Genomic DNA, 24342 nt, shown 5'->3' on the forward strand with positions numbered 1-24342 from the left:
TCCCATGAACGAACTTCATTACATTGGTCCCTCGCCCCGCTGCTTGCCACACCACAAACTGCAGCAGCAAAAACAGCAGCAACAATAACTGCAGCAGCAAAAACAGCAGCAACAATAACTGCAGCAGCAAAAACAGCAGCAACAATAACTGCAGCAGCAATAACAGCAGCAACAATAACTGCAGCAGCAATAACAGCAGCAACAATAACAGCAGCAACAATAACAGCAGCAGCAATAACAGCAGCAGCAATAACAGCAGCTGAAGTAAGAACAGGAGCAAAAATAACAGCAGTGGGAATAACAGCAGTAATAGCAACAGCAACAATACCTGAAGCAGCAACAACTGCAGCAGTAATAACAGCAGCAACAATAAAAACAGCAGCAGAAGTAAGAACCGCAGCAACAATAACAACAGCAGCAATAACAGCAGCTGAAGTAAGAACAGGAACATTAATAACAGCAGTGGGAATAACAGCAGCAACAATAATTGCAGCAGTAATAACAACAGCAACAATAACAGCAGCAGAAGTAAGAACAGCAGCAGCGTCCACCGATTCATGCGTCACATAGTAGTAAATATGAGAGAGACTCAAACATAGATTACTCCAGCAACAACGCCTCTGATGATTCAAGACATTTTGAAGTGCCAAGTTGTAAAAAAAAAAAAAAAAAACGTAAACATTTATTCTACAACTACACTGTAAAAAAACGTCACAGCCTAAAATTTTTCAAAGTACAATTGACTGGGATGTTTATTTCAACGTAATTACATTAAACTGACTTTAAAAATAACTTGTATAAAAAAGTATACTTATAAAAATATACTTATAAAAAAAAGTTTAGCATTTCTTAACTTATTTTGATGAGTTAAAACAATGTAAAAACATTTGTTGTCATAACTTTTTGAACATATCATTTTTTACAGTGTACATTTTGTCTTTGCATTGCCTTCATTGTGACCCTATTAGGAAAGCTTGGATGAACTGTGTTTTTTACGAAATTCCAGATCACGTCAGTAATACACGTTTCATCTTTGCTTCATTTTAATGCAGATTCGATTTTAAACAGGACAGTTGAACGCTGGCCTTTCAGAGAGACTGGAAGTAAAAGATGATGCAGTGACGACAGCACAAGTGTGAGTAACAGTGTTTTTGCCATGTGTTACTATTGCTTTGTCTGTTACAGATCGTTTGATATGTACTCATTTTACTTTCACTTTACTGAAAATTATGAACGATGCGATAAACGATGGTCATTCATTCATAATTAGTTTACACAGAACACGGCAAGATATCCAGTCATCTACAACTGTGGGAACTCCAAGTAGCCTGCTTAAGCTTTAAGTTTACTTTAAAGCCGTTTACATGACACCGCTTTCAGGCAAAAACAGAAAACTTTTTGTGTGTTTTGGTCGTTCATTTACAAGACAACAGCGTTTCGGTGGCCTGAAAATGTAAACTTTTGTAAACGGGTTTCAAAGTGCATATTTAAAAGAAAAAAGTCTCAAAGACGTGAAAATAGTGACATCATGTGTATTATGTTTTCTGTCTATAAGAGTGTAAAAAGATATAAAAATGTTTATTTACAAAGTGACATCGCCATCTACTGACCTGGGATGAATAATACAGCATTTTTAGTTGTTTTTGTGGATCCGTGTGAACGGGGATCATTTTTCGCAACATTGTCGCCAACAAACGCAAAGCTTTTAGTATATCATTGTTGTGTAATCGTAACCTTTTTTGTTGCAATCTGTGAAATCACTAATCTGACAATCAGGGAAAAATTAGCAATGACAAGGAATGGACTATTTTTGCAGCTGATTGCATATGATTTTCCATTTCAGACACAAAATGTATAGGAGGAGATTATTTAAAGGGTACATAACACACACAGTTTCTGCCAGTCTCATGTTAATCTTGAGTATCAATAGAGTAGTGTTCATCCTTCATATCTCAGAAGAGTCTTTAGTTTGACCATATTTATAAAAGACAGATACGCTGTACCGATTCTTTCCAAAAACAGCCGAGCTTGTGGGGATGTGCAGTGGGCGGAGCTAAACACACACACACACACAATACATAATGGCATTATCCCTGGATATCTTTCGATTCACTATACGTTGGTGTTGTTCACATTATATGCAATTACCATCATTATCATGACCGGGAACAAACACACACAATTGCAGAACTCTGGAAACACAAACTGCATCCACTGTTCCCTTAACACTGGATTATTTGGGAAGCTGAACAAGGTTATCTTTCCCTCACATCCAAAACACACTTCTTTAGTAACATGTTTAGTGACATGACTTCTTTAGTTGATTTCGTGGTCTAAAAACAAAATGGCAGCGGTGCCGACGGGTCCCAACAAACGAAGACCTAAACAAAGCTTGTTGATGGGCTCTTGCTCTTGCTCTCGCTCTGGTTTGTGTGTGTGTGTGTGTGTGTGTGTGTGTGTGTGTGTGTGTGTGTGTGTGTGTGTGTGTGTGTGTGTGTGTGTGTGTGTGTGTGTGTGTGTGTGTGTGTGTGTGTGTGTGTGTGTGTGTGTGTTCGTGTGTGTTCGTGTGTGTGTGTGTGTTCGTGTGTGTGTGTTCGTGTGTGTGTGTTCGTGTGTGTGAGAAGTGCCCATACAAGGAATTCCTCCCTTTATGATATCATACAGGGCATACTCGAAAAAAAAACTTTTCAAAACTTATTTGAGTCCCAAAGGAGTGTATTTGGCACAGAAATCCTGTCATATGTCCAACTCCTGTTGTGTTTTTTTGACATTTTGTCCATGCTAAGCAGTGTAAATAAGTCAGAATTCATAAAATAGCATTAGACCCCCCCTTTAACTAAATTATGCAAGGTTTGTGGTATAGTCAATTTACTAGTATTTGCACCATTCTTAAAGGAATAGCACCCAAAAATAATTTACTCCCCCTCAAGCCATCCTTCTTTAACAGCTTTCCTTATCTGTCAGATGTAATGATGCGTAAAAACGTTAAGCTCGATATGAAGTGGCTCTGCATCAGTTCCTGAGTTCATGCCGCGGTGGTTTAATGTGCATTTGTTTCTGTAGAAGATGCGATATGATAAAGTGACGCTGTGGAAGGGATAATATAAGAGTCCTTTGTTTTGTTATGGTTTTATTAGAAAAGGGGATGATGCTAATGTAATGATATCTGAAATAAAAAAGCATTGATTTTCTACTTGTGTGTTTAGCATGTTGTGTGACTCGAGTGTCGTGATAGATGTGATATGTGATTATTTCATCATTTGCACTCTCGTGTTTATTGTTGAAGCACCTCCTACACAGAAAGCTACAGTATTGGTAACACTCTACAATAATGTCTCATTTGTTAACATTAGGTAGTGCATTTATTAATGAGCAATATATTCTTGCAGCATTTATTAACCATTGTTAATGTTTGTTAATAAAAATGTCCATGTTAATTCACAGTGCACGCATTCAAAACAGACACAAGTTTAAATCGTAAAATGTATTAGTAAATGCAGAGATTAATATTAATATTATTAAATGCTGTTATTTATTTATTTATTTATTTATTTTACAGAATGTCCTGTTGTTATTTTTTTTTTAATATAAATCCACAAATCCTTTCTAAAACAAAATAAAGTAAAACAAAATAAATCCACTGCCAATTTATACATCTTTATTATATACATGCACTACAAATAACTGGAAATCAATACATCATGGAATCAGTAAATAAACTGACAATGGAATAATATATATATTTTTTTATTATTATTTTTTTTTACAGTGGACTTACAGCGTAAAAAAGAACAAATACAAATGGCTGCAATATAAAACAGAGTGAATAATTTAGGAGGGTCTGAATACTTTCCGTATCCACTGTATATATATATATATATATATATATATTTATTTTTTCAGAGCTATGAGTAGTATGTTTTAGCAGCTCAAGCAGTGAGAAACAGAAGCAGTGGTTTGAGTTGAACCTGACCTCAGATGATAGCAACCCCAGGGCCTTTCCCACATTGTCAGCCAGATCTGAGCATTTGATCCTTCATATGTAGAGAATGCTTCCCTGGTAAAAACCGAGAGAAACCGGAGAAGCTCTGCTGTTCTGTGAGGGTTTCAGGCTCAGTTATTGGCCCGACCCGATGATCGTCGCTGGTGTTTTTGTGCCATCTTATCTGCAGTGACCGAGAGCGAGATATGACCTCTCTCTCTTTGTTGTGCGCTGAGAGCAGAGCTGTAACAGCAGATGTTTGCAGATATCACAGTGAGATTGTGAGAACAGCCTTGAGCGTGACATGGTGTTGTTTTCAGCTGTGAATTTAAATGAAAACGATTGAAATGTGGCGACGCACCTGCCTTAGAGAACTGTCATAAATGTCTAAAAAACAATGATTAACTTATTATTCTGAGTTAAACTTGAACACGTATATTTTTTTTTACTGACTGCATTTCTGATGCAATGGGTTGAGGTCATGACAATGTAACATTACTACTGTTTGACACACACTTTCACACTTTCCAGTTTCTAGATTTGTGTGAATCAGAAAGACTGTAAACGGACTAGTGTTAATTTTGTATTATTTATATAGTATTATAGTATGTATTAATATTAATAATTCTCATTTCAGTTTAATATTATTTTAGCATTTTTGCTTTATTTATTTGTTTTTAATTTTTGTTTTCTTTTAGTAATTTACTTTTAATTTCAGTTCAGTTAAATTCACAAGGCAGCCTTTAAATGCTTTTAAGCTTTAAAAAAGTTTAAGCTTTTCATCAAATGTTTATATCTTATTTTATTTCAGCTGTTAAATTAATGTTCACAATTCCACTGTTAAAATTTACAACTTTTTAACAGTGGAATTGTGAACATAGAGCTGAAATAAAATAAGATATAAATATTAGATGAAAATCTTATCGATCATTACACATTTTTTATTGTATTATTTAATTTAATTTAAATGTGTTTTTTATGTCTTATTTTAGTTCTAAATTATTTTGTTTTCACAAATCCACTGTAAAAATTAAAAAAATTAGCTAATGTGTAGATTAATGGGGGGGTGAAATGCTGTTTCATGCATACTGAGCTTTTTACACTGTTAAAGACTTGGATTCCCATCCCAAACATAGACAAAGATTAAAAAACTAATGTTGGACGTTTGATGGAGTATTTCTGTGTTAAAAATACTCCTTCCGGTTTCTCACAAGTTTCAGAGAGTTTTTTTCGAGGGTGGGTCGACTTGACGTTAATAGAGCAGAAGGTCCTTGAATGGGCCGTACGGCTCTTCTCCCGGTAGGGTGCGCGCGCGCGTGACTAGAGCGAGAGAGAGGAAATGCACGCCCATAAACACTCTCTCAGATGCAGATCCAGTCGTCGTTATAGTCCGTGCCACGCTCCACTTTATTCCTATGGGTGATATCAAGCCACTTCAACGCTTCAGCACAGCATTCCGGGAAGGCAGCGCTGCATTTGAACGCAGAAATGACGAGAAGCGTCACGTTTCAGTCGCGTCGCAAAGTGGATTTCCACTGTTCTCTGCTGTCAGGACTTCACCAAATCATACCAAAGAAGTGTGTTTTTGACGGAGCGGTCCCAGCGATAAAGGTTCGGTCCTGCTTTGGAAGCAGCCGGTGAGTAAAACTGCTTCAAATGTCTGTGCTGTCGGCTATCGTCGCGTGAGTAAACATCAGTAAACGACACGATCGCGTGCTTCGTCATTCAAATGCGCTAACGGACTCCATTGTTGTTCTATGTATAACGTTACACTAGTCTGACGTGCAAAACCCTTCTGCTTGCTACTGCTAAGGTTTAGTCGCATACAATAGTCCATAAACCGAATCATGTCCTCATAAACTGCGAGTAATGCAATGTTGTATTAACAAATGAGTAAAAACAAATGTTGACAGGCCGCTAAATACAGTCCACACCACTGAGACGGACGTCCTGCTGTTGCCGTTTCTCCTGTTCAATTTATTTCTGCCTCAGATTTGATTCTGGATCATATCTGTATTAGCTGAGATAGCGATGGGTTTCTCCACGCTTGAGAAGTCACCGCTTTGCGCGATCGTCATTCTTCAGCTCCGCCCACTCGATACGCCTCCAGGTGCTCGGTTTTTTCCGGAAAGACTCGGTACAGCCCATATTTCTTTTATAAATATAATAAAACTAAAGACTTTTCGGAGATGTGAAGTACTACTCTATAGGTACTCAAGATTGACATGAGATTGACTGAAACTGAGTGTTTCACCCCCCCCCCCCCTTTAAGTTTAGGTTTTTCATCTAATATTAATATCTTTTTGTTTCAGCTAAATTAGTCAAAATTCATCTAAATTAGTTTAATATTCACAAAGCCACTGTAAAAAAACACATATAAATAAAATAACATAATAAAATAGAATAAAAAAAATAAAAAAAAAACAGAATTAGTAAGTGCGTGAAAATGAAGCATAAAAAAGTGTTATTTTTAGTTAGCAGTAACAGGATTGTGAAGGTACTGTCTGAGAACTCGCTGACCTCAAGCTGTGCTCCACTAAAACCTCACCTCATGATTACACAACACAAGCCCTGAGAACCTGCACATCTGGGTTTCTGCACCTCACCGCATAACTTAAAACACAATTACCTGCAACATCTGTTTGGTGAAATAATATTTAAAAACGTGGCACTATTTATATTGTAAGAACATGCAAATGGCTGCCTTTTTATTGTCACCTAAAGTAAATGTGAAGATGCAGCATGCACACTTTTGAGTGTTAAATATGTCGTTGCATGAAGAATTACTGCACTAAACTTTAATTCAGTAAATGAAATCAGTAGGCGACAACCTCCTCGGTGTCTTTAAATAAAGACGCTCCGATGTTTAACTGACCTTCTGTTATTTTTCTTGATTTAGTGGAGGTGTAATCGTTTAAAGTTTTAGCAACGTCTGGAAAAGTGCAAGAAGAGAAACGTGTGCAGTGTGTGTTGTTCTCAAGCTGGATTAGATGTTATTTCACATTGGATGGCATTCGTTGAGGTTATGCTTCCCTGGATAATTGGATCAACTGTTCTGAGCCGTTTGTCTCACGGATCATTATAAGATTTAAACATGATGTTATATGTGGAGGAATCAACATGAAGTCCTGCAGGCCTTCTCAAGAACTTTTTTGTGTTTAAATTAGAAGGGAAAGCATTACTCTCTTTGCTGAAGCGTGGTGCTGCACATTACTGTTTCTGTTCTGTATCTGCTGCTCTCGTTCTGTGCTCTTATCTGCTCTGCTGTTTGTTGCTGGTAAGCAATTTGCTGCGAATGTTTCAAGGCCTCTCTTGATGTTCCTCCCACCGATGGAAATGGCCCAGCGATTAGATCCTGCTGCACTCAGCGTTTGGAAACCAAGAGAGTTTGAGACTTGATAAGCTCGCAGGCCTCTGATGCTTTAATCAAACTCTTTACTGAGTTTAATTTTAGATAAGATACCAGCAGAAATCTGCTTGTGTACTTTATCACGAGTACAGAAGCGAGGGAAAAAATAGATCACGGTCATTTGGGGGTTATTGTAGTCATGCTTTCTGCGTGCGTGATCGCGTTTGCATGCACATTAGTGTTCGCTACTGACATGATCTTCACATTACACTGCATTTTTATTTTTTTGGTAATTCATCAGCACAATTATTTAATTAACCTGTTCATAGGTCATAAGGCTATCACGATGCCCGTCTGCATGTTGATTTATGTTGATTAATTCATTGAAATTAATCGCATGTATCTCGTATAGCATCCAGATGATATAAATTCATATGAATTATACCAATAACTGGGACAGACTGGGCCATCTGACCAATCAGAGCAGGCTTTTAGAAAAGGAGGGGTTTAGAGAGACTGAAACGTTTATTGATCCATTTCAAACACTGAGAGAAATGTGGTGATGTGAAGAGAAAATGAAAGCGTTTTTTGACCTTGGATGCATGTAAACCTGTTGTATGAGATAGCATATATAGGGACACTTTAAAATGACCTAGAATTCTGTAATATAGTAATATTTGGTTTATTAGTATGCATGATGCAAGCATGCCTCTGCATAGTATATTCTGTTAGCATAATGATAATTCTGCCCTGCATTATTTCCTGACGGATAATCGGATTCCCTTGGAAATACAATACATCATGAAGTGAAATGCATTATTAATTCTTATTAATGCTGTTTTTAGTAATTGTAAGTTGATGGTAAAACATATATATAATATGAATATAAAAATATGTCAGAACATCTCCACTCTCATCTGCAATTCAAATGAGCAGGATTTAACTGCATTTACAATGACAAAGGTTCTTCTTCCCTCTTTTTCTCTGGCAAGGCAGTTTCTCATAGGAAGCCGTGTGTGTGTGTGTGTGTGTGTGTGTGTGTGTGTGTGTGTGTGTGTGTGTGTGTGTGTGTGTGTGTGTGTGTGTGTGTGTGTGTGTGTGTGTGTGTGTGTGTGTGTGTGTGTGTGTGTGTGTGTGTTAGAGATGCACCTGCAGCAGCTCACAGGAAGTGCACACAATAGTGTGTGTGTGTGTCAGCACGGAGCATCCTGCCTGCTTCCTGTTCGGGAGGAAGTCAAGAGTCCTTTGCTTTTGTGCACATTAACGTCCCTTTCACTATTTACACTCTTACACACAAGTAAGCTCAACGTCAACACCAGATCAAATGTGTATGCACATTACTGCTTTTAGTGTGATTGATTAATCAGTGCATGCTTGCCTTTTGTAAGCTTTTATCAATATTTAATAACTCTTAAATCACGTCAGCTGATGTCATCAGTATATTAGTCATGTGAACACTTTCCAATCAATTCCTCATGGATAAAATCAAGTCTCATCCTACATTTTCGTCATTGAATAACCTTTGATGCAGTTTGCGAATGGGGAAATAATGTAACAGCGCCATAAGCAGTGCTGGATGTGTATCAGTGATTTATAAATGCGCTTCATATTTAAATCACATCTGGCACAATCTATTTCAGTTCCAGCGGGACGGCCAGTGAACAGTTATTGATTTTTGTCTGGCATTTAAACTCGAGCACAGTTCGATAACAGGCCAGATATGTATGTGACGTTGTCTCTTTGTAAATGGCATTCATATTTTGTATTTCCTATATTTGTAGCAGCTCACAGAATCCAAACTCATCTGCAAAGGAAGGAAGAGACAACAGCAACGCTCAAGGAAAGATGAAGTCATGACCAATCATGTCAATGCTTTTAATAATTATATTGCCCTGTTGATTGAATGCAGAGCTAATGTCTAATGAGATGCACAATGTGCAATTTCATATTTTGATTAAGGGCATGAACCGCCGTTATAAAACGTTGTGGAGTGGGATCGGTCAGACGGATGTTCTGCTGATGTAACAGGCTTTAGTTTGTCATCTTCAGAAAGCCTCTAAATGTGTGTTCATTTGACCGACTCACACAGGTGATGTAACTCTATTGTGCTCATGTGGATGCTCAGGTCTATGTGACGCTAATATATAATATATAAAATAACTTATTATATATTTATAATTATAAACTAGTAATCATTTTATTTACTAGTCAGATAATAAATGTAACAGATATTTAAATAGTAGCAAGAAAATAGAGAGCTATTAGTGTATTATTTCCCTATGCAAATAAATGTGAGAATTGAGACCAATCAGAATTTCGAATGCAGCGTTTATTTATATAGTGCTTTATACAATACAGATTGGTTCAAAGCAGCTTTATATTAATAAACAGGAAAATCACATTGTTATAAAATTAATCTGTTACAAAATAAATTCAATGTTGTTCAGAAGAAGACAATAGTGTCATTATTCGACTAAATTTAGTTCAATGTTGTTTCAATTCAGTAACAGTGTCAGTTTTGTCAAGTTCATCATATATATGTATATGTATATGTATATGTATAGTATATTGATATAGAGCCTACATCAGTAGCCAAAAATGATGTCCGTCCTAGGAAAACTGAAAACATCACCCTTTATTCAAATCATATTACGATTTTTTTAAGCACATTACATAATTGTGCTTAGAGTGAATTGTTTTATTTGTGATAATTACGCAATGGAACATGACAAATTGTGCCGGCATCATTTTATGGCCTGGCTGTCATACAAAGAAATTATGATTACATGAATCAACAAAATATTAATAACGATTATGTTGTAGTGAATGCATGCTTTTACCTGTGAAATTTATATAGCCTATAGGATGGATGGATGGATGGATGGATGGATGGATGGAATAACAGACAGATGGATGGATGAATAGATGGATGGAACAACAGACAGACAGATGGATAGATATATGGAACAAGGAATGGTTGGATGGAATTAAGTAGATAGATAGATAGATAGATAGATAGATAGATAGATAGATAGATAGATAGATAGATAGATAGATAGATAGATAGATAGATAGATAGATAGATAGATAGATAGATAGATAGATAGATAGATAGATAGATAGATAGATAGATAGATAGATAGATGGATGGATGGATGGATGGATGGAATAACAGACAGATGGAATGATAGATATATGGAAGGATGGATGGATGAATGGATGGATAGAACAACATACAGATGGATTGATGGATGGAATAACAGACAGATGGATGGATAGATATATGAAACAGATAGATAGATAGATAGATAGATAGATAGATAGATAGATAGATAGATAGATAGATAGATAGATAGATAGATAGATAGATAGATAGATAGATAGATAGATAGATAGATAGATAGATAGATAGATAGATAGATAGATAGATAGATAGATAGATAGATAGATAGATAGGATGGATAAAAATATATATACATCCTTCTGTTCTTTTCTTTGCATGAAATATTTGTCTTTTTTTGCCTCTTCCTCATAATTTATGATAATATAAGCAATTTAAACTTTTATACATGTAATCCAAGCTCCTAAAAGTCAGTTTAAGTTGAAATGATTGTAAAGCCAGTTTGTTTATAAGCCTGCATCTTGAAAAAGGTGGAAATTATATATGCCTGTTTTTGTTTTTTTTATATAAATTGAATAATGCAAGATAGTGTAGATGATTTACAGTATGTTTAATATTTCACTGTTTTGCATTCAGCACGCAGTAAAAGGGGACTCGTTGCAGATGCTTATGAATGCAGTGTGAATGCTGTCATCTATTAATATGGCACTATAATAACTGCTGCGTTCGCGTGCGCTGGAACAGGCCTATTGTTTGGCTGTTTCGCAGTGGCATTTCCTTCCGGAGGAACCAGTTGACTTCCAGTTGAACCAGTAGAATGGCATGGGGTTTGGGCTGAAATGCCCCTCTGCTGTAACCCGTTTCATGTCTGAAGTGTGTTCTGCTTCAGTTTGAACCTCTCTAATGGACGGCTCATTGGGTCTAGAATGATTTCGACAGGAAACACACTGATTATTGTCAAGAAGTTGTGTTTTTAGTGGCTCATCCTCTGATCCATCAAACCTGGAGCCAGTGAAGCTCTCTCTCATTAATGCACTCTTCCTAATGAGACTTCTGTTTATTACAGCAGGTCACTGTGATATCGTGGCAGGATCTGAGATAAGCTTTTGTTCGGAGAGTTTCATTACTGGATTCATAATAGGGTCATTTGTCTTTTCGGTGGGCTGTCGAGAGGGATTTTTGATTCCAGCCCACAGACATTTTATCACCGTCCCGAGTGCCAGAGCAGAACTCTATTTGCAGAACGCCCCGATAATGAAACTGAAAATGAAGTGTCAAATGTCTGCCCGGGCCTCTGTGTGCGGTCTGCCTCAAGCTCTGTTCAAAGAAGATGAAATTCAGCAGTAATATATCATCAATTATGTGGAACAGGAAAAAAAGACAATATTTAATGCAAAGCAAAGAACAGAAGCATGTTCTCTTTATATTTTTATTCCATCCATTGGTCTGTTGTTTCATCCATCCATCCATCCACCGATATCCCCCATCAATCCACCAATCATCCATCAATCCATCCACTTATCCATCCATCTATCCACCCATATCCCTTTACCCGTCCGTCCATCCATTGTTCCATCCATCTGTCATTCCATCCATCCACCCATATCCCCATCCATCCATCTTTCCCTCAATTCATCCATCCATCCATCCATCCATCCATGTCTCTCCGTTGTTCCATCCACCAGTCCATCCATCTACCATCCATCCCTCTGTCCATCCATTATTCCATCCATACAAACCATCCACCCATCCATCCATTGTTCCATTCATCTATCTCCATCCATCCATCCATCCATCCATCCATCAGTCTGTCCGTTGTTTCATCCATCCATCTATATCCATCCATCCATTGTTGCATCATCCATCTGTCTGTTCATCCATCCATCTATCCATCCGTCGTTGCATCATCCATCCATTTCCATTGTTCCATCTATCCACTTCTCCGCCCATCCATCCATTGTTGCATCCATCCATCAGTCCATTTTTCAATCCATCCACCTATCCATCCATCTATCCTTCCACCCATCCGTTCATCCATCCACCAATCATCCATGAAACCATACACTTATCCCTCCATTCATCAACCTGTCCATCCATCCATTAATCTATCCCTTCACCAACCTATCCATCCATCCATCCATCCATCCATCCACCAATCATCCATCAATCTATCCACTTATTCATCCATCCATCTGTCTGTCCATCCATGTCCATTGTTCCATCCATCCAATTCTCCACCCATCCATCCATTGTTGCATCCATCCATCTGTCCATTTTTCAATCCATCCACCTCTCCATCCATCTATCCTTCCACCCATCCGTTCATCCATCCACCAATCATCCATGAAACCATACACTTATCCATCCATTCATCAACCTGTCCATCCATCCATTAATCTATCCCTTCACCCACCCATCCATCCATCCACCCACCAATCATCCATCAATCTATCCACTTATTCATCCATCCATCTATCTGCATGTAGCATGTAGTTATTCCTCGTACTTGTTTAAAGAAGCACATTTCTGTCATCTCTCACTTTTCTTCTGTGGAAAGAAGTTCTGCCATTTGCTCTTTTCTATGCGATAACAATGATGGGACTCAAATAATCTTCAAAAAGGACAATATGAAAGTATAAGAAGAAATTAAAATGGGTTTAGAATAACATGAGGGTGAATAAATGATGATCCCACCTAAAAAAAAAACACCTGCAGCAGTATTAAAATAGTTATTTTTCAGATTTATTTATTGTGCACTAAAATGTCTGCTATATACACAGCTGACTTGTCTCAGTGTGTCTAGTAGACACTTTAATTGTACCTTTAAAGTTTATTGGGATTTTTTTTATAGCCTTCCTAAGGATAAACTGTGCTGAAATCTTCTGTTGTGGTAAAATAACATCTCACAGGAGCACTGGGAATTATTTATGAGAGAGAAATTATAAACAAATATTAAACCAAAGAGCTGGATAATGCAACATTGGATGAGTATGTGAAAGCCTCACTTTGCATGTGAATCAGCTCTTGGCATGTCTTTGAACGTCTCTGTTGGTGTGTGGCAGTGGGATTGTGCTATCTGTGAGATTTTTTTGTTGTTGTTGGTTTATGGCGGCTCTTGTCTGGGCATGTTAGTGAAGGTGTTTTCCTTTTGTGTTCTGACTCAACCCTTGGCCCGGTGTCCTTTGATTTATCACAGGCGGTTATTGTTGCGACCTGTGTGTTTCAGTGCCGGAGGTTTCCCACCGCATGCTTCAGTTTCGGTGGAGGAGGCGCTCAGGTGTTTGGAATGTGTTTCCAGAGGGCGTGTCGAGACGTAACCTTTATACAGTGGGCTCAAGCTCAACTACTGAACCTGCTCAGATGTTTACATCTATCTATCTATCTATCTATCTATCTATCTATCTATCTATCTATCTATCTATCTATCTATCTATCTGTCTGTCTGTCTGTCTGTCTGTCTGTCCGTCTGTCCGTCTGTCCGTCTGTCCGTCTGTCCGTCTGTCCGTCTGTCCGTCTGTCGTGTCTGTCCGTCTGTCGTGTCTGTCCGTCTGTCCGTCCGTCCGTCCGTCCGTCCGTCCGTCCGTCCGTCTATGTCAGTCTATCAAACCGTCCGTCTATCTGTCTGTCTGTCTGTCTATCTATCTATCTATCTATCTATCTATCTATCTATCTATCTATCTATCTATCTATCTATCTATCTGTCTGTCTGTCTGTCTGTCTGTCTGTCTGTCTGTCTGTCTGTCTGTCTGTCAGCCTGTCTGTGTGTGTGTGTGTTGTTCTATCTATCCAACCATCCATCCATCCATCCATCTGTCTGTCTATTGTTGCATCCATCATCCTTCCTTCCATTCATCGATCTGTCTATTGTTCCATCCATCCTTCCATCTGTCCATCTGTTGTTATATCCATCCATCCATCCATCCATCCATCGTACCATCCATCCATCCATCCATCCATCCATCCATCCATCCATCCATCGTACCATCCATCCATACATCCATCCATCCATCCGTCCGTCCGTCCGTCTATGTCAGTCTATCGATCCGTCCGTCTGTCTGTCTGTCTGTCTGTCTGTCTGTCTGTCTCTCTGTCTATCTATCTGTCTATCTGTCTATCTATCTGTCTGTCTGTCTGTCTGTCTGTCTGTCTATCTATCTATCTATCTATCTATCTATCTATCTATCTATCTATCTATCTATCTATCTATCTATCTATCTATCTATCTATCTATCTATCTATCTATCTATCTATCTATCTATCTATCTGTCTGTCTGTCTGTCTGTCTGTCAGCCTGTCTGTGTGTGTGTGTGTGTGTGTTGTTCTATCTATCTATCCAACCATCCATCCATCCATCCATCTGTCTGTCTATTGTTGCATCCATCATCCTTCCTTCCATTCATCGATCTGTCTATTGTTCCATCCATCCTTCCATCTGTCCATCTGTTGTTATATCCATCCATCCATCCATCCATCCATCCATCCATCGTACCATCCATCCATCCATCCATCCATCCATCCATCCATCCATCCATCCATCCATCCATCCATCCATCCATCCATCCATCCATCTGTTGTTCCTTCTATCGGTTTTGATATTATAATGAAAAAAAAATAGGATTCCATCCATCCGTATTTTTATAACTACAGGAACTTTCACCTGTTTTAATTCCAAACAGCGAAGTTCTTTTATGTCATGATTTGGTAAAATACCTGATTTACTGAAAACGTATGAATAACCTTGACTTATGCTAGGTGGGTGCTGTAAAGTTATCAGTAAATCATGATTACATAACTCATAATCTGCCAAATCCTGTGATGGACAGTTTATCCATCATGATTGATTAATTTTGCCTGTGTATTTGTAGAAATCCTGCTCAGCATGATGCTCACTGACCAGAAGCAGGCCTTTTATTTTTGTCACACTTGTGATGTGAAATTCTCCATGATCAGCTGGAATGATAAGGATCTGAACTTCTAGCAAACCCTTCCAGTTCGGGCCCTTCATTTCCACAACTTTGTGCCATTGAGCAATCTGACAGTATTTTCTTCTGCTGAAATGTGTTTTGCATCATTGCAGAAACTGTCTAATGAAACTGGTGATGAAGGCTTCATAGGAATGAGCCCCCACCTCATAGACGTCCTGTAATACCTGCAGGCCTGATGAAGATGAGGCTGATGTCAGTGAGGCTTCTGTTTTATTAGCAGTAAAACATGCAGGAGTCTTGCCTGAGCACAGAGCTGCAGGATGTGTTGACAAAAGAATAAATGGAATTTATTAACTATAAATCTGAGCCAAATCTGCAGCAGAGATGCTTCTAAATCACTTCCTTCTGTACGTGGTTATCTGGTAAACAAAACTATGATGTTTTTTTGTCAGGCGGGGAGAAACAAGAACTAAATCGTATTTATTGTGAACAGTGAAGTGTGTGTGTGCACGTGCGCGTGTGTGTCAACCGAAATCAGTCGGATGACTCATATTTCACAACCTAAAGAAAGAAGTATAAGGAAAAATATATACTGCATAACGAAAATTTAATCTTGACATTATTTTTTATGACAATTAGCCCCCAGATCTCGTGACTGTAACATGATAAATTGCTTTTATGTCAATGCTTCATGTTTGAAATAATGAATAATTGTTTGTCTGCAATTATATTATGCACTTAATTGTCGATAAAAAAGCAGTGTTCGTGTAATATACTAAGATATTGTTATTATAGTATTTTTAAATTATATTATGTTTATATTTTCTGTTTACACATTCATTTCAGTTAAAGGTTTTGTAATTTTGTTGTGTGATTGTGTAGTAAGTTTTTTATTTTATAAGTATTTTTAATTGTTATTTTAGTTTAGTTTTATTTATTTTATTACGTGAAGTTGGGAAACTTTATTTTAAGTGACAGTTATGGTTTTAGTTTCAGTTATAATGTTAACCCTGAAATGAGTAATGCAATTAATTTGTAAAATAATGTATATATGTTTTTTATTGCTATTGCATTTTATTTAGTCTAATTTTGGGGGGAATGTGACGTGGACATGTTTTCATGATGCTCAAGCATATCCTCCAAAGCCGACCTCAAAAGTGTGCAGAGTTAACTTCACTTCATCTTCGGCCTCTGTGAGGTTTCTCGGGTTGAGTTACATCACCGTCTCTGAGCTGAAATCAAACAGTCAAACTGGTTTCCTCACAATTACAGCCACTTCCAGGAATTTTATGCTGTGACTTTTCTACAGAAGGAACTCTGAACAAACTAACGAAATTAAATCACGTATGCAAGTGTGTGCACACTATACTGTCCATGTCCAGAAAGAGAATAAAAACATCATCAAAGTAGTCCATATGAGACATCAGTGGGTTAATTAGAGTCTCTTGAAGCATCCAAAATACATTTGGGTCCAAAAATAACAAAAACTACGACTTTATTCAGCATTGTCTTCTCTTCCGCGTTTGTGTTCAATCCTCAAATAAAGATTCAAACGGTTATGAATCAGTGAATTGATCAATGATTCGGATCACCAATGTCACGTGATTTCAGCAGTTTGACACGCGATCCGAATCATTGTTCGATTCACTGATTCATAACCGTTTGAATCTTTATTTGAGAATTGAACACAAACGCGGAAGAGAAGACAATGCTGAATAAAGTCGTAGTTTTTGTTATTTTTGGACCCAAATGTATTTTGGACGCTTCAAGAGACTCTAATTAACCCACTGATGTCTCATATGGACTACTGTGATGATGTTTTTATTCCCTTTCTGGACATGGACAGTATAGTGTGGATACACTTACATACACTCTCTGACTAAATATAAAATATCTTAAACTGTGTGTGAAGATGAACGGAGGTCTTACAGGTGTGGAACGACATTAGGGTGAGGTGTTAATGACATCAATTTAATTTTTGGGTGAACTAACCCTTTAACAAAAAACATCAACACACTGTGGCATGTGCAGTCAAATGAGGTCTTGTATTGTATATGCAGTCAATAGAATCAGTCAAGTTTTATGATGTTTTGTTTTGTTCAAGCTGAACCAACGTCAGACGTTTCTGCCAAGTGCAGCTGCCCTGAAATGCAACAAAAGCCGGATTATTTTCTTGTTTAATTTACTGGAGTAAGACATCCTTTAGGATGCTTCTGAAAGGATTTCTATACTTACTCTGGTGAAAAAGAAGTGCACTTATACCGAGTTTACACTGCACGATTTTAGCCTCGATTTTGACTCTTTGACAAATGCCTGAAATCAAAGGCAAAACAGCGCTCGTTCACGCAAGTGACAATCACGCAGACGAGTCGCTGGTGCCCGTGAGATATTTGGCATGCTAAGGCTGCGTCCATAAAGGCAGCTGTCTCGTTGCCTCGCTGCCTTATGGGACAATGGCTTGTAAGGCAGTGTTTTACACATGAAGGCACCTCACGAAACTGATTTCGGACAGACTTCTAACTAAGGCAGTGTAACAGTTCAATGATCTACAGAAAAATAGAGCAAGCTTTGGTGAGAACTAAACAGATATTTTAGTTCGCTAGAAATTACATCAGAAGTGAAAAATATTGGTAAAAACTTACATTTACACACAAACTGACCAGCAAACGCAACTTCCGGACGCCATATTTGTTCCCAGCTTAACTGTCACAGAATGGAAAGCACAGGATTGTGGGATATCAAAGGCAGTGAAGGACACATGTGTGCTGCCTTCAACAATCGATCAGATGAAGGTCTCTCAGGAGACAGGAAGTGAAGCTAACATTAGACTTGGACGTGGCTTGATGCCTTCCTGCCTTGAAATGTTTCCTACGAAGGTACCATTTTCCAGGTTTCAGACGCAGCCCAAATATCTGGACCTGTCTGCGATTCATACTCCTGCCGAGTTCTGACTGAAAATGACATTGGCAACGACCCTTAGCCAATGAGAGAACGGGATAAAGGGCAGTGTGAGGTTCAGGGAGGCGCTATAGACCAGAATATCAGTATTTTAATAGGTATATTTACAGTTATATCAAACAAACATTTGTTTGTCCAGCCACAGCAGAAGCACATTGCCAAATGATTTATTACCTCCAACTCTCTTTGCAGAACACAGTCCTTGATCCCTGCTTCTCCACAACCATATTCTCCTCCGTTTATCTCTTTGTTTTTTCTCCCTTTCGCTGCAAATCAGTGCACAGACAATTTGGATCACAAGCTTTCTGCAGTCTATCATTTTTAATAACAAATCCAGTCTCGCGCGAGAAATCCGGTGTGACGCACGCGTAATCTCACGTTTTTTCCTTGTCACTTTTTACGCGTGTGTGTTTGCTTGTGTCCGAAACCTGGAAAATAATACCTTCGTAGGAAACATTTAAAGGCAGGACGGCATCAAGCCACGTCTGAATCTAATGTTAGCTTCACTTCCTGTCTCCTGAGAGACCTTCATCTCATCGATTTTTGAAGGTTATTGTATATTTACTGCTATTAAATAATTTACATGTGTATTCAGTGCAGTTAGTTGATCTTTAGAGTGCTTGTTTTGGCCCCCTTATCTTTATTTGTAATTTCTTAATTACTTCTATTATCTTTAAAATATGGATAAAGTGTGCTTTCGTGCGCTTATGGCAAACTTAAATATACTTGAATGTAAATTTAATGTAAATTTAATTAAAATTTGTATGTCATGCATTTAAATATTTGAAATTATAAAGTACATTTAAAATATTTTAATTTTGAATATAATATTGAATAACAGTGCAGTTATAATCAAGTAAAGTACAACAAAATATTATTGAAACATTTAAAATACAGTGCACTTTTTAAAACATAAAAAAATGATGCTTAAGTGGCCTTTCTTTATTATTATATTATCTGCAAAATAAATACAGTTTTTAAAAATATACTTGTAAGATTTGAAATATACTACAAGTGCAATACATTTAAGAGCACGTTTTCACAAGTGTGAATGTCACTACATTAGAAAAAATTGTCAAAGCAAGTCACATATATTTTAAAGAGAGACCACAAATAGGATTTTGAAGCAAAGTGTATGACAAAGTGAAGGTTTGGAATGATAAAACAATAAATATAGTGTTAAAAGACAATCTGACATTGTGACATTAAGTGTTCAAATACGTTAAAGCGGTCACTGTGTCCTGCTAGCCGATTCCTGTAGGATAGTTAATGATTAATTAGCTCCTGTCATTCTCGTTTGCATGTGGTTAAAGTGGAGACGGCTGGCCTTGAGTTATTCAATAAACATTACTTACAGTAACATCACTTACAACATTCCACAGGTAATGGTTTAATCAGTTTGCATGTAATTACAGTAGACAACATATACTCCGATTATTCCTGCTGTCTGGGAGGCCGGCCGTTCCAGATCGCTGGAAATTCCCTGAGGTTTATGGTCAATAGTGGCTCCAGCCCGCAAACATTCAATGGCACATTAACTGCTGGGAGTGGTTAGAAAAGATCAGGTGAAACAAAACCATTTTAATCAGAGCCATTTGACAAAAAAAAGCAAATGTCTATTTAAAAGCATAACATACATTTTGCTTTTGTATATATTTATAATTTATTCCTGTGATCAAAGCTGAATTTATCATCATTACCCCAGTCTTCAGTGTCACATGATCCTTTAGAAATCATGATAATATGATGATTTGCTGCTCAAGAATATATTATGTTTATTATCGATATTGAAAACAGTTGTGCTGCTTCATATTTGGGGGGGAAACATGATACATATTTTTCAGGAATTTTTTGATGAATAGAAAGCTCAATTTTAATTTTTTATTCATTTGTTTTAATTGTATTATTTATTTAATTTTCTATTATATTTTAGTTTCATTTTATTTATTTATTATTTTGTAAACCACATTTGGGGAATTTTGATTGCTGCTGGACAAGCAATTCTATTTTAAACCTTTTTAACTACAGTCTTACATTTACATTTAATCATTTAGCAGACGCTTTTATCCAAAGCGACTTACAAAAAAGGGGAGAGTAATAGAAGCAACAAAACAAACAAGGCCAACAACCTGTAAGAGCTGTAAGAAGTCTCAGTTAATTAAGCACAGTACACAAACAATTATTATTATTTTTATTTTTTTGACAAACTAACAAAATTTAATGGATAGTTAAGTGCTATTCTTTATTGGTCAGGTGCAATTGGAAGAGATGTGTCTTAAGATGTTTTTTAAAAATGGCTACAGACTCGTCCGTGAGAGCGATTTCATGCCTCTTTGGGATGGAACCACGAGGCACCGCTCGCTCGCAGAACGCAAGCTTCTGGAGGGTGTGTAAGTCTGAACAAGTGAGTTTAGGTATATTGGTGCAGAGCCAGTGGTTGTTTTGTAGGCGAGAACTAGTGCCTTGAATATGATGTGAGCAGCCATTGGTAACCAGTGCAGTTTGATGAAGAGAGGCGTAACATGCGCTCTCTTCGGCTCATTAAAGACCACTCTCGCCGCTGCATTCTGGATCAGCTGCAAGGGTTTGATAGTGCATGCTGGAAGCCCAGCCTTACTACAGTCTTATTACTGAAAAACCAGCCCGATCTCCTGCAAATGCGTATCTATAGCACGCATTGTATTTATCATGCGATTTTTATGCGAAAATTAGTTTTTACGTGCATATGTTATGGCATTTTCAAATGCATATGATAACGCACTTTATAACGTGTTATATGCACGCACGCCACACCACTAAACCCAATGGGGAGACGATGTGCATCATATGCACTTAAAAACTAGTATAAATCGCACGCTAAATACAACACATGCTATATATACACGTTTCATGAGAAAGCATTAAAAACAGTTGCGCTATATATTGTTATCTGTGTGATCCACTCAAGAACACTGTTTCTGATAGAAGTTTCTATGTTCAGTTTCTGCATCGGCAAACTTTCTCTTGTGTTTTTAGAGCTCTCCTCCAATCCACATCCACAGATAATGCCAGTCCGTCTGCCAGCCGCCTCGTCTGCCCAATGGGTATGTCACAAATGACGTACCATAATTAACAATGTCCATCAGCCTGAGCCCAGCCAGCACAGAAGTGTTGGCGAGGTATCGATGGGGGTTTCTGATGTTGCTCTGTGCAGATCTGTGTTGTGAAAGCGGTTGGCGGGACTGACCAGTGGATCGAGCTGAGATGGATCAAACTATCCCAGAGGTTTCTCTTTCAGAGCTCCGGATATTTGATGCAGTTATAGATCGATTTCACCTAAAATTCACAAAAGTATGAACAAAAACAAATAGTGTGAACGATTAGGATTAGTGCATCCCAAATCATAGTGTGTGGAAAACAGCATGCCATCCATGCATGCTTATATGGGCAAATATATGACATACGCAACAGTGTTCACTGCAGACAGCCAGTGTGTCTTGAATTTCAGGTGCATAAAGCTTTTCTGCTCCTATGGGTTTACCGAATGACGTGCTAAATGTATTTCGTCTTGGCAGAACTTCAAGCACACTGTTAGTGTTTACTGTGTTTGAACACTGTGTAGCAGATCTTTATATTAATCATGCAGTGTGTGATGTGTTATGCTCTTGTGTGCTGTAGCCTAGTTGTGGATTTGTCTTTATTGAGATGGCCAGTGTCAGCTGGTTTGCTTATGAGGCTTTGCACCTGGCGTTTGTCAGAAGCTGCTGTTTGACATTTATTCAAACATCCTCCATATTAAACTGAGGGTGTGCAGGGGCGATGAGCGACGCCTCCTCTGTGTTTTATGTACAGGGGTCTTGTTTTATAGGAACACTTCTTTTTTTTTCTCTGAAGTTTTTTGCACCAAGTTTTTTTGACCTAGTAAATGACCTTTAGAAATAAACGGCCTGTTTTTGCCATTGTTTCCTCATGTTCTTTGTTCATTATCTCTATTTTGATTGGCTAACCTCTTTGCAGTCACACTGAGAGTAAATCTCACAAGAATATCCCGCTTATATTTCACCCTAAAATAACAATAACCGCATACAATATATTGCATCATTTTATTATTCTATTATTGTTCAAAACACTGCATACAATTGTTAAGCGTAAAAGGCTGTATGAATGTTACAATAAAAATATGGATGGGTGGATGGATGGATGGATGGATGGATGGATGGATGGATGGATGGGTGGGTGGGTGGGTGGATGGGTGGATGGATGGATGGATGGATAGATAGATAGATGGATGGATGGATGGATGGATGGATGGATGGATGGATGGATGGATAGATAGATGGTTGAACGTGACCACCGTATAAAGGTTATGGATGGAACGATAGAGAGATGGATGAATGGTTTTGGACAGATGGACGGGTGGATGGATAAATAATGATAGATATGTACAGTATGTTGCGGATTGCGTTTGGAGGGAGAGCTGTGCATGTTAGAGTTTATCTGTGTAGTCAGACTCTTGAGATGAGCAAGAAAAATCCTGTTTTCCTTGATGCAAAAATATGACATGTTCAAAAGCAGTAATACTGCACAAGACCTGCGTTCAGTGCGTCAGTGCGAGCGCGAGTGCGTCAGTCCTCACAGGTCTCGTTGTCCTTGTGCAGTCCGTGTTTCATTTTCACTCTGAACACATGACTCTCTCTCTCTCTCTCTCTCTCTCTCACACGCTGCCTGCCTGTTGCTAGGCTGAGCGGACGCGCGCGCGGCCTTCTGTCTGAACGCTCTCTCTCTCTCTCTGGCCTCATTCGTTCCCTGTGGCATCTCTGACCCGCCTGTGTGAGGCAAACCGACCCGACTCCGCTCACAGGAGCCCAGAGCTGAAGGCCGGCTGATATCAGTGGACATTTGACTGATGACTCATTCATTCAAAGCCACACAGGCCTGTTTAATGATTAATGTGCACGAATTCAGCCGCATCCACGATCTTTATTGAAATATAGTGGATTCATTTTAATAACATGGTTTGAAGGCATTTTGCATTCGCATGTTCAAGATTCACTTCAGAGTGAGAGAGATTATCACCGTTTGGAAACACAGACAATCCCTGTGCAAATGTGACCGCTTCAGAGCCGCTGTCTCACACAGACTGTACGCAGCAGAGATATTAATAACAATATTTACCATCAAAACTAGTCAGTAGTTTATTTCATGACTGTCTGGATAGGCTTTGGCATCTGACACACCGAATCAAAGCTTGAGCTTACTTTGAGATCAGGCACAGTGTAAAAACTGCAAACAATTAAATAAACTATATATCTATAAAATGTACTTAGTTTGAGCTTTAATTCTGCATGCCTGATTTGAGTGGAAAAAATGTATTTTCTATTCAGAGTAAAAAATAGTAAATATTTTAATCAGTGTACATGTTAATGTTTATTACAGTATATAAAATATTTATATTCAGTACAGTATATATTTACTAAAAATGGACTTAGTTTGAGGTTTAATTTTAACATGCATGGATTACAAGGTACAAGTGTATGTATATTGTAAAAGTACAATAAAAATAATTTATTAATGAATTTAATCATTTTATTATTATTATTTACATATTTAAGAACTTTTTTATGGTCACCCCACACTGACAAAAATAATTGTGTGTGTGTGTGTGTGTGTGTGTGTGTGTGTGTGTGTGTGTGTGTGTGTGTGTGTGTGTGTGTGTGTGTGTGTGTGTGTGTGTGTGTGTGTGTGTGTGCGTGTGTGTGTGTGTGTGTGCAAGCAAATGTATGTATATTGTTAAAATATTCATTCATTCATTCATTCAAGTGTTCATTCATTCATGTGTTCATTTGTTTGTTCATTTATTCATTAATTTGTTCGTTCATTCATTCATTCATTCATTAATTCATTCATTCATGTGTTAGTTCATTCATTCATTCATTCATTCATTCATTCATTCATTCATGTGTTAGTTCATTCATTCATTCATTCATTCATGTGTTCATTCATTCATTCATGTGTTCATTCATTCGTT

The 24342-nt window shown here is 37.8% G+C and overlaps 1 long non-coding RNA gene across 1 annotated transcript; it reads left to right on the forward strand.

Annotated features, from left to right (window-relative positions):
* The first annotated feature begins 1052 nt into the window (after positions 1-1052).
* LOC137061946 (uncharacterized) lies at positions 1053-22382 on the forward strand. Its single transcript, XR_010901187.1, has 3 exons — positions 1053-1135; positions 21351-21418; positions 21529-22382. It is a non-coding gene; the product is annotated as an uncharacterized lncRNA (long non-coding RNA).
* Positions 22383-24342: the final 1960 nt, after the last annotated feature.

This window comes from Pseudorasbora parva, chromosome 23 (assembly GCF_024679245.1).
Source record: "Pseudorasbora parva isolate DD20220531a chromosome 23, ASM2467924v1, whole genome shotgun sequence".
NCBI classification, from domain to species: Eukaryota; Metazoa; Chordata; class Actinopteri; order Cypriniformes; family Gobionidae; genus Pseudorasbora; species Pseudorasbora parva.